This window comes from Macrobrachium nipponense, chromosome 1 (genome assembly GCF_015104395.2).
Source record: "Macrobrachium nipponense isolate FS-2020 chromosome 1, ASM1510439v2, whole genome shotgun sequence".
In the NCBI taxonomy this organism is placed as follows: Eukaryota; Metazoa; Arthropoda; class Malacostraca; order Decapoda; family Palaemonidae; genus Macrobrachium; species Macrobrachium nipponense.
The window spans coordinates 178,914,591-178,925,950 of record NC_087200.1 but is presented as its reverse complement, the minus strand read 5'-3'; the positions used below and the strand labels follow the sequence as shown (position 1 = coordinate 178,925,950).

General features: G+C 39.1%; 1 protein-coding gene across 2 annotated transcripts in view; it reads left to right on the top strand.

Moving 5' to 3' along the window:
* Positions 1 to 7,786: 7,786 nt before the first annotated feature.
* Positions 7,787 to 11,360, top strand: part of LOC135219874 (alkylglycerol monooxygenase-like) — a 30,590-nt gene continuing 27,016 nt past the window's right edge. The window contains exon 1 of one of the 2 annotated variants that reach the window (XM_064257010.1): positions 7,787 to 8,024. The gene's annotated coding sequence lies outside the window, so the exon portion shown is untranslated. The remainder of the gene's footprint in view (positions 8,025 to 11,360) is intronic. The other variant, XM_064257009.1, reaches the window with a different exon arrangement.

The window sequence follows — 11,360 nt, the reverse complement described above, 5'->3', positions numbered from 1 at the left end:
GGCTTCTATAAACTCGGCAGAGGACTTCAAACTGTGGTCATCTGGAACGTAAGGAGTCAAAATAGCATTCAATTTCTTCGCAAGCTGGTATGTAGGAGCGGGAATTTGGCTAATGATGGGGCGTAACGGGTTCCCTGGTTTATGGGTTTTTTAACATTCCCGTATATATAGCCAAGGTCGTAGTCCCCTACGATCGGCAGCAAGTGAAGGGCATTGGAAGCTGCATTGACAGTCTCAATAATCCTATTGGCCTCACGTTTAATGTCATCTACCGGGTTCTTAGTAATTCTCTGGAATTTGCTGCTGTCTGACAGTATCTCATCCAACTTGTGGTGGTATTCCTCAGTGCGGATGAGTACAAATGCAGCGGTTTTATCGGCCCGACGGACGGTGACATCCTCTTTCGCTCGGAGTTCTTTGGCTGCTTCCCTCAGGCGCCTGTCGATCACATCACTCTTGTAATCACCGCGTTCCGTGAGGGCCTCGGCCAAGAGGAGGGGCTGCAGGGCGTCCGTGGTTCGTATGGTGTCTTGATCTTCATGCTTGTGTATGGTGTCCAGCAGGTACTCGATCTCAAGGCGTTTCTCCATGGGCCTCGGTCGGGTAGAGAAATGGCAGTTGAGTCCCATACGCAGAATTCTGTCTTGTTCGGCGATAGGTACATAGTCGGTCAAATTAATATATTCTTCTCTCTTCTGCGGGAGCCGTAGTTTTCCTCCGTTGAGGGCGACCAGCTTCTTCGTTATCGTCCTCATTCTCTTTTCGGCATCCTTCTCATCCAGGCGGTGCAGACATTCCATGATGGCGGTGGGGTGAGCCCGTTCCTGGGGGGAATCGTCGTCTCTGTTGGCCGTTCCATAATTAGCATCGCCTTCCCGGACACTCGGATGGGCTGCTACAGGGTTCCTGCTGTTACTGCGACGGAGGTTGTCCCACTCGGTGTGCAAGTTCTTCATCTCATCCTGGAGTGCGACCATAGAGCCGATCGAACGGACCAATCAGGTGCCCCTGCCCAATACTATGCTCCCAGTCTCCAGCGTCCGCACGCGAAGAGCAGTGCGAGCTTCCACCTCTGCAAGACGGCTTGACTCAGGGACTTAATCCTCTGTTCAGCCAATGAAAACGCAGCGCCCATCAGACAGAGCACCTGGGACACAATAAATACCGCCGAACGACCCCATTCCAATCAGTTCACGCTCACCTTTCCTTGAAAATGAACCGATGATACGGTTGGAAACGTTGGAATTCCATTACTAAGATTTGTTAATCACTTTTGTTATCATAACAATAAATTAGTATTTTTAGAAAACATTTCTTTAACCAAGATATGAACATCGGCCAGCTATTAGCAAATATCAGCCCTGATGAGAAGAGAATAATAAGAAGAATTGAAAAGACCATATATAAAATCAATTCCACTGATGCTGCCATCATCTTTAACAAAACATGTTTAAGAGAGGGTCTCCTACCTTCAAATAATAATAATAATAATAATAATAATAATAAGTAAGAGACTCTGGGAAAACATATGGAGCAATCCGGTATCACACAACAAACATGCAACATGGCTCCAGCAAGTCAAGGAAGAAGAAACAGTGAGAATAAAACAAAGATTCACAGAGATCACAACAGACACAGTCAGACACCAACTAAAGAAAATGCCAAACTGGAAAGCCCCAGGTCCCGATGAAGTCCATGGATACTGGCTCAAAAACTTCAAGGCCCTACACCCACGAATAGCGGAACAACTCCAGCATTGTATCTCAAATCACCATGCACCCAAATGGATGACCACAGGAAGAACATCCTTAGTACAAAAAGACAAGAGTAAGGGAAATATAGCCAGTAACTACAGCCCTATTACCTGCCTACCAATAATGTGGAAGTTACTATCAGGTATCATCAGTGAAAGGCTATACAACTACCTAGAGGAGACAAACACCATCCCCCACCAACAGAAAGGCTGCAGAAGGAAGTGTAGGGGCACAAAAGACCAGCTCCTGATAGACAAAATGATAATGAAGAACAGTAGGAGAAGGAAAACCAACCTAAGCATGGCATGGATAGACTATAAGAAAGCCTTCGACATGATACCACACACATGGCTAATAGAATGCCTGAAAATATATGGGGCAGAGGAAAACACCATCAGCTTCCTCAAAAATACAATGCGCAACTGGAACACAATACCTACAAGCTCTGGAATAAGACTAGCAGAGGTTAATATCAGGAGAGGGATCTTCCAGGGCGACTCACTGTCCCCACTACTCTTTGTAGTAGCCATGATTCCCATGACAAAAGTACTACAGAAGATGGATGCCGGGTACAAACTCAAGAAAAGAGGCAACAGAATCAACCATCTGATGTTCATGGACGACATCAAGCTGTATGGTAAGAGCATCAAGGAAATAGATACCCTAATCCAGACTGTAAGGATTGTATCTGGGGACATCAGGATGGAGTTTGGAATAGAAAAATGCGCCTTAGTCAACATACAAAAAGGCAAAGTAACGAGAACTGAAGGGATAAAGTTACCAGATGGGTGCAACATCAAACACATAGATGAGACAGGATACAAATACCTGGGAATAATGGAAGGAGGGGATACAAAACACCAAGAGATGAAGGACACGATCAGGAAAGAATATATGCAGAGACTCAAGGCGATACTCAAGTCAAAACTCAACGCCGGAAATATGATAAAAGCCATAAACACATGGGCAGTGCCAGTAATCAGATACAGCGCAGGAATAGTCGAATGAACGAAGGCAGAGCTCCGCAGCATAGATCAGAAAACCAGGAAACATATGACAATACACAAAGCACTATACCCAAGACCAAATACGGACAGACTATACATAACACGAAAGGAAGGAGGGCGAGGACTACTAAGTATAGAGGACTGCGTCAACATCGAAAACAGAGCACTGGGGCAATATCTGAAAACCAGTGAAGACGAGTGGCTAAAGAGTGCATGGGAAGAAGGACTAATAAAAGTAGACGAAGACCCAGAATATACAGAGACAGGAGAATGACAGACAGAACAGAGGACTGGCACAACAAACCAATGCACGGACAATACATGAGACAGACTAAAGAACTAGCCAGCGATGACACATGGCAATGGCTACAGAGGGGAGAGCTAAAGAAGGAAACTGAAGGAATGATAACAGCGGCACAAGATCAGGCCCTAAGAACCAGATATGTTCAAAGAACGATAGACGGAAATAACATCTCCCCCATATGTAGGAAGTGCAATACGAAAAATGAAACCATAAACCACATAGCAAGTGAATGCCCGGCACTTGCACAGAACCAGTACAAAAAGAGGCATGATTCAGTGGCAAAAGCCCTCCCCTAGAGCCTGTGCAAGAAACATCAGCTACCTTGCAGTAATAAGTGGTACGAGCACCAACCTGAGGGAGTGATAGAAAACGATCATGCAAAGATCCTCTGGGACTATGGTATCAGAATGGATAGGGTGATACGTGCAAACAGACCAGACGTGACGTTGATTGACAAAGTCAAGAAGAAAGTATCACTCATTGATGTTGCAATACCATGGGACACCAGAGTTGAAGAGAAAGAGAGGGAAAAAATGGATAAGTATCAAGATCTGAAAATAGAAATAAGAAGGATATGGGATATGCCAGTGGAAATTGTACCCATAATCATAGGAGCACTAGGCACGATCCCAAGATCCCAGAAAAGGAATCTAGAAAAACTGTAATTACAAAATTCATATGTGATAGTATTTTAAAGAAATACAATACTAATCTATCCATGTCACTTTTAATTAAGGTTAACTCTCTCTCTCTCTCTCTCTCTCTCTCTCTCTCTCTCTCTCTCTCTCTCTCTCTCTCTTTTGCCACACAAGATAATAATGTGTCATAGTGGTAACTCCCTCCCTCTCTTTCGCTGGAAGCGTTATAAGTATTCTTTGAGAGAACAGAGAGAGATAAACACTCTGTGTCTCTCTCTCTCTCTCTCTCTCTCTTTTACCGAGATGAAAGAATTTTTATGGTACTATGTAGTATGTAAAATGTTTATTGATAATTTCAGTTATTTAATAATAATAATAATAATAATAATAATAATAATAATAATAATAATAATAATAATAATAATAATAATAATAATAATAATAATAATAATAAAACTGTAATTACAAAATTCATAATGGTCGTATTTTAAAAAGACGAAAATGACCTTTCCATTTCACTTGTAAGGATAACTCCTCTTTCTTACTGAGATGAGAGAATTTTTATGGTAGATGCACGTGTTTATTATATTTTCAAATAATAATAATAATAATAATAATAATAGAAGTAGTAATAATACGATAACTAATTTCAAAAGAAAATTCTTCCCTTCGTCTTTTTCTGTATCAATTTCCCTACCTCATAACTCCAGTTACACTCGGAGCTGGGAAAGTAACAATGCAACACAATGGTCAACGAATTTAATGGTTTTATGTAATCTCTCTCTCTCTCTCTCTCTCTCTCTCTCTTGTATTTTAATGAAAATATACAGTAATTTGTGAATACACAGTGTTGCACATGAAAAAAGTAAATTAGTGATAATTTTAGAGATACGGCCCTAAGAAAAATTGCAAATTAGTGAAATTTTCCCTGTGGACATGTTTTCAACAACGTTGTTCCGGCTCACGACGATTTTCGGGTTACGACGCATCTTAAGAACGGAACCCCCGTCGTAACCCGGCAGTATATTATATTCACGTGTACGCATGCATGTTTGTGTACTATGTGTTTGTGCGTTTTCTGGGGTTTTACATCCCTGGAGCACCCCTTGTTAAGGTAAAAATATGTATGTATATATTTATATATATGCATATATATTTAAACCCTACTTACCTCAACTAGGGATAGCTCCTGAGAAGTAAAACCCCAATGGTCACTGTAATATTCATGCTTAAACTGCAGAATAGTTAACAAACCGCTCGAGTTCCCTCAGCGTTAGCTGCTCCATACACTTACATGCAGAAGGTTCCTCAGCGCAATGCCATTTATCGTTATCTTACACACGTTCTTGAGCATTAAGGGCTTTCCTACCCAGTGCCCATCCCATGGTATCTAGTCAGTCGTGTCTAGGCATTCCTCTCCCCCTTCCCCCTAACTCTTCTGAATTATGTATCCGTTTCGCCAGCATATCACCATCCATTCTATCTGCATGATTGAACGAACTCAGAGCACCTCTTCAGCCTTTCTTCTACAATAGATAATTCAAGACTTTCCCCCAACCTTTTGCGTGCATCCTGGTTCCTTTCTTCTGTCACATATTCTCTGACGCATCTTTTCCAATTATTGTACCCTCCTACTTTCTGCCTCATCAATGACTGTTGGTAACTCTGGAAATGTCAGTTTCCTTCACTAAGTGATTTTCATAAAGAAAGATTCAAAGTGCTCAGGGTGTAGTGAAGTGCCATGTTGAATTGCTGTCAGTCAGGGAATTGCAAATTTCTTGTTCATGGTTCATGTGTTGAGAACACTTGTTAATAGTATAATAAGTGGAAACATTTTCATTGATGAGAGCCCTGGAAAGGTGGTGACATACCATGAACTCTGTAAGCTATAGAGAAATTCTTTCACTGTCCAGCATTTCACAAAAAAGAAGAGGTCACAGTCTGTGTGTCAGTGAATCAACTTGTCCACCAAATATGCAAATGATGTCATCTGAGTGACTCTTCCCTTAGGTAATGGAGGGAGCCCAGGAAGAGTTGTGGGATGTTCTGTATTATATTTCAAAGCATACATCTTTCCACAAAGCTCCCCATTGAATGCCATATACTGCACACCCAGGAAATCAGCTTCTGCAACATATTAATCCACCCCCGTCCTTGGCAAGGCTTCATTGCTCGACTAGGTTACACATTTTACAAGGAACATTAGTGATGTGGTTACTAGTCATATCAGACAGCGCTAGTTACTGCATCAAGTGCCCTAGGCTGCATCAAGTGTAAGAATGCAATTAGTTGCTCCGTGTCCTGAAACTTGATACGGGGAACCTATCACTTGAAACTTATAAGGCGTTTAATGTTAAACCAAGATCTCCTTAGTGAGTGAAGAGAATTCTTGAGAATGAAGGCTGAGATATCATAGTAGGTTCCGCAGTAGACTTTAAAGCCAGTGTTTTCTGTGGCATGCCTTGCCATGTATTGAGGTGGGTGTCTTCCCCAGCCATTTAGCCAAAAAGCATTGAGTTAAAGAGTATGTTTGGTTATCCTCAGTAGAGGTACTTAAGGTTTATTTGGTGTTCCACAAAAAAACTTATGATTAATTGTGTCATACATAGAGTGAACTAACTATTGCAATATATCCTGCCTAACATGCAGCTTATGAAGTTGCAAAATATATTCAGACCGACAAGATTGATAATGCTGTACCTTGATAGAAGATTATCCTTGTATTGTTTGAGTTGTACTGTTCCTTATCAACGTATAATATTTAGAATATGTGCAATATCTCATCGAGTTGTGAAAAATGGGTGTCCAAAATGTTTTTAAGACTTGCAGCTTTTAATACAGCCAGTAGATGAAGTCAGTACAAGGTTAGCTACAGATTGTCTCAAGTTTAGCCAAGGTACACCTCGAATGCTGTTTTTAGATTGCTGCTTCAAGACTACAATAAGATCTCACTGAAATTAGAAGGGCTGAAAATATCAAACCTTTCAAGAAAAAATGGAAGCCTCCTTATTGTCGAATGTTATAACAGTGTGCATTTGAAGAATTTGTATGGAATACCCGTATAAATCTCAGAATATCTTAGCATTATTGTGTATATATGACAAGTGAGTTTACAGGTCTGGCAGAGTGCCTTAGGGAGAGTGGGGCCTGAGAAAAATAGAATTAAATAGGAACAGAAAATAAATATATGCATGGGGTTTTTTTTATAGGTCTCTTCCTGTAGTCATAAACGCCGATATTACAGGGTTCTGGATTTTCTGATGCTTGGAGTTTCATTTAGCTGTATTGTACCAACAATGACTTTGTCCAGTTACGTGGTCAGCTCACCTCTTCGAGGAATTACTTCAGGTAACTGCTCAAAGTGGGAAAATATACACCAAAGTTGACAACAATTTCATTGAAGCTTGTGAAGAAGTGAAGGTCAACTTGGACCTAAAGAAGATTTCATCCCCTGCGGCCATACGCCTTTACTTGTTCAACTTCTGCATATATATATATATATATATTATATATATATTATATATATTATATAATATATATATCTATATATATATATATATATATTAATTATATATATATATCATATAATGATATATTAATATATATTATATATATATAATACATATCTTTAGGGCGATGTCCTTGTAAAGTCTGTCTGTCGTATTGATAAAGTCCAAGTTTAGACTTCTAATTTTTTTTTTTAAGTACGGCGATAATTCCACGGAAAAGATGTAAACGTGGTGGAACATTAGCCTAGGAGCATACCTCATCGAAACTGTATTATTTTAAAGTCAATCACTGGAAAATATTCTGAAACTAGATGATAAAAACTCACCCGACAGGAATCATTCATCGATTCCGGAATTTTTAGTTAGAAACTGAAATTTATCTTAAAATTTTTGACAAGACAAGTAGGATAGTTTTAATAATAATCAGAGAGAAAGAGAGAGAGAGGGAGGTGGAGTTTGCGGGAGGCGGAATTAATACCCAAGCAACGCTATTCAAGGTCACCCAAAAAATCGAGTGGAGGGTAAAAAAAAAAAACTGGGGGTCGACTCGTAACGAGTAACGCGGAAAAGGGACCTGTTCCCTGCCTGCGCCAGTCGTGCTGGCCAAGCCTCCTGAGGTATACGGTGACAGAAGCAGCAGCAGTAGCTCCTCGCTTAGCAGGGATATCCCGAGACAGTCTCTGTCTGTCGCGTCAAGTTTCCCCACGAAAAGATTTACTGAGCAAGGAGACAATTCGCCGCAGCTTAGTTACCATTAGATATAAAGTTCATCCGATACTCAAGAATTAACCCCCATCCTGTGTCTTCTGACTGTGAGTAATAAATCATTAGATATGAAATTCTGTAACGCCTAAATGGACCTTGTTTACGCTCAGACTCGGTCTTAATATTTGTAGAAAAGTGGGCGGAGCGTTGGACGTCGGTGCGTGCATGTGTTGTGGTTGTTTTTAGTCGGTACAGATTGTCGCACAGATAATTCGTAGCGACTTGTTTAAAATGAGTTATAACTTATGCATTCATTGTGAGAGACGGTTGTATTATGGTTGAAATACATATCCGTGCGTGAATGAATGGAGTTTACTTCGACTCAGACCTGTATTTATCATTTCATTAATACTCAGTGTCGTCTGGGTCACATGACTTAGCAAATTCTTTCATTCTGGCAGAAGTATGGAATGGTAAGTCGCTTTGGACTGAATTGATTGCTGTACACACACACACACACACACACACACACACACATATATATATATATATATATATATATATATATATATATATATATATAGATAGTAGATATATATATATATATATATATGTATATATATATATATATATATATATATATATAATCACATGCTTGTGGAATATGAAATCCTAATGTTATTCAGACAGAAACTGGTAAAATATCGCTGACGATATTTTAATAAACAAGGTAAAGGTTAGATATTCAGATGCTGCAAGCGACACTGACACCAAGAAAAGAGACATTAGAATTGCTTTCCGGGATGATATTCCAAATCCAGGTAAAAATGTCGCAGAAAAAAAAAAAAAACTCACGGGAAAAAATTTCACAGGAAAAAAAGGCACATTAATCTTTCATAGTGAACCCCAAGTGTAAATTTTAACCCAGTATGTAACTATGTATCCATGTATCCACCTCTGCAAATGCTTGTTTAGTACAAGCCCGTTGAGAATTTCTATTGAAAAAAATAAACAAAAGACTGTAAATAGCATAAAGAAGTATTGTGAGGTTTCCCCCTGTGATTTTATTACCAGTCACCATAAATTAATGTGACTTTTTCCTGTGACTTTCTTTTTTTCTAGCCAAAATTGTGACTTTTTCTGCGACATTTTTTCCTGCGACTTTATTACCGGTCGCCGATATTCCCAAGCCTCTAGGGAGATATCGCCACACTGAACTTTAGGTCCTCATAATTATGATCTCCCCGTCACTAAATACCATAGTGTGGCGGTCAGTCTGTCGGTACATAGGTTGCTTCATACAAATGTCTGATTTCTAGATATAAGGTGTTATTAATGCCAGTAGTTCCCTAAATTTATCCTCGCCCATCCTCAAACAATTATACCAACCATTTGGGTGACATTGGAATTCATTTGTGAGGGATGCATGGCAAAAATTTTCTTTCAAGCAACCAGTCTTTTGTCCAACAGGTCTTTCCATGTTGGAGAGTATCTCGGTCGTCACTCTACCGCGTCCAAGAAGCAAATGATCAATTTACCCAGACCAGACCACCGGGTCGTAACGTACGTCAGTGGACGTGGCATTTCTTTCGACGCTCCTCCCCTTTCGACGTGTCTAGGGACAAGACTGAGCGTGAATGGGGTCCTTTTCTATCGCGGGGATGATCTTTTGCATTTTGGGAAAGCAGTCAACCAGAAATCTTGACGAATCCTTTGGAGCTGATATTCGTAACAGGCAATTTTTCTTTACCGGTCACGGATTCAAAAGGACATAAACACAGATATATATCCCGGGAGCGTAGTGCAATGTAACAGAAAACTTGATCCACACGCATACGCAAGATGTGCATGAGAAGACCTGGATCTCCAAGGAATATGACTACGTTATGCTTGTATGTTCATAGGTTCCTTACACACGACAAATACACACACACTATATATATATATATATTATATATATATATATATATATATATATATATATATATATATATATATTGTGCGTGAGTATCTATGAAGCAAATATACTCACACTCGGAACCAACCACATACAGCATAATTTAGTATTATTTCTTGCAGATCAGGTCTGCTCATGCATACTTTTGCAAAAAGAATTAAACTTTGCTGTTTTCTACGTATATATATATATATATATATATATATATATAAATATATATATATATATATATATTGTGCGTGAGTTTCTATGAAGCAAAATATACTCACACTTCGGAACCAAACACATACAGCATAATTTAGTATTATTTCTTGCAGATCCAGGTCTGCTCATGCATACTTTGCAAAAAGGTTAACTTTGCTGTTTTCTACGTATATCTAGTATATATATATTATATATCTTATATATATAGATATATATATATACGTGTGTGTGTGTGTGTGTATGTACACACACGCACAAACACACACACACTTATATTGTATACACATGAATTTTTACCATTTAAACACGCATGACTTTTATATTCACAAATATTAAGCATATGCGTACTGGTTTAGATACTAGATAGAGAGAGAGAGAAAATAATCATAATAGGGTCCATGGCATGTACCACTTTCTTTTCTACGACCTGAATTCAAAATCGTGTTTGACGATAACCTGAAACATCAAGTAGACCTTAGTGCTCATATTTCGGAATGTGAAGGCTGACGGCTAACGCATGACATTGGAAACGCCATCAAAGTGTAATACAGAACAGTGTTTCCTGACCTTTTTTGGAGTAATGGACTTCTTTGAGAAGCTGTTGAAAGCCACCGACCCCCTCCATAGAAAAATGCATCTAATTGCAAAAAACAGAACAGTTAACATCCAGTGAATATTATGTATATATATATATATATATATATATATATATATAATATATATATATATGTGTGTGTGTGTGTGTGTGTGTGTTTGTGTGTGTGTGTGTGTGCGTGTGTATACACCGCTTAAAATAACCAGTAAAGATGAATTTTAAATATGAAAATAATGGAAAGAAGAATATAAAGATATTAAATAAAACCAACGTTCAGAGTCACCATTATCAGATGGTTATCCAGAGGAACTCTTCCTTTAATTATTTTTTGAAAGACCTCAGAGATGTTGAGAGCTTCGATCAACTTGCTTTTAGTGGAAGGTCTTCCTATGACAGGGGCCTTTATAAAACCCTGTGTTTATTGGTCCCATGGGCCGGGCGCTGTTGCCATGATGGGCACACAAAAATCGTAATGAAAATGATAAAATTTAAGTTTCGTGTCCTGCATTTTCGTGTCATTAGCAGATGTGTTTTATTACTACCATAAAAGTATTGTGCTAGTTTTCCCAGCTCCGGGTAATAAACCTACCATATCGCCTCTCGCAACGTGTAAGTTACGCCTGATAATCCGGAGTATGGGGCAGCCTAAGGTTAACTACAAGACTTATTTCTAGTTGTTATATGGCT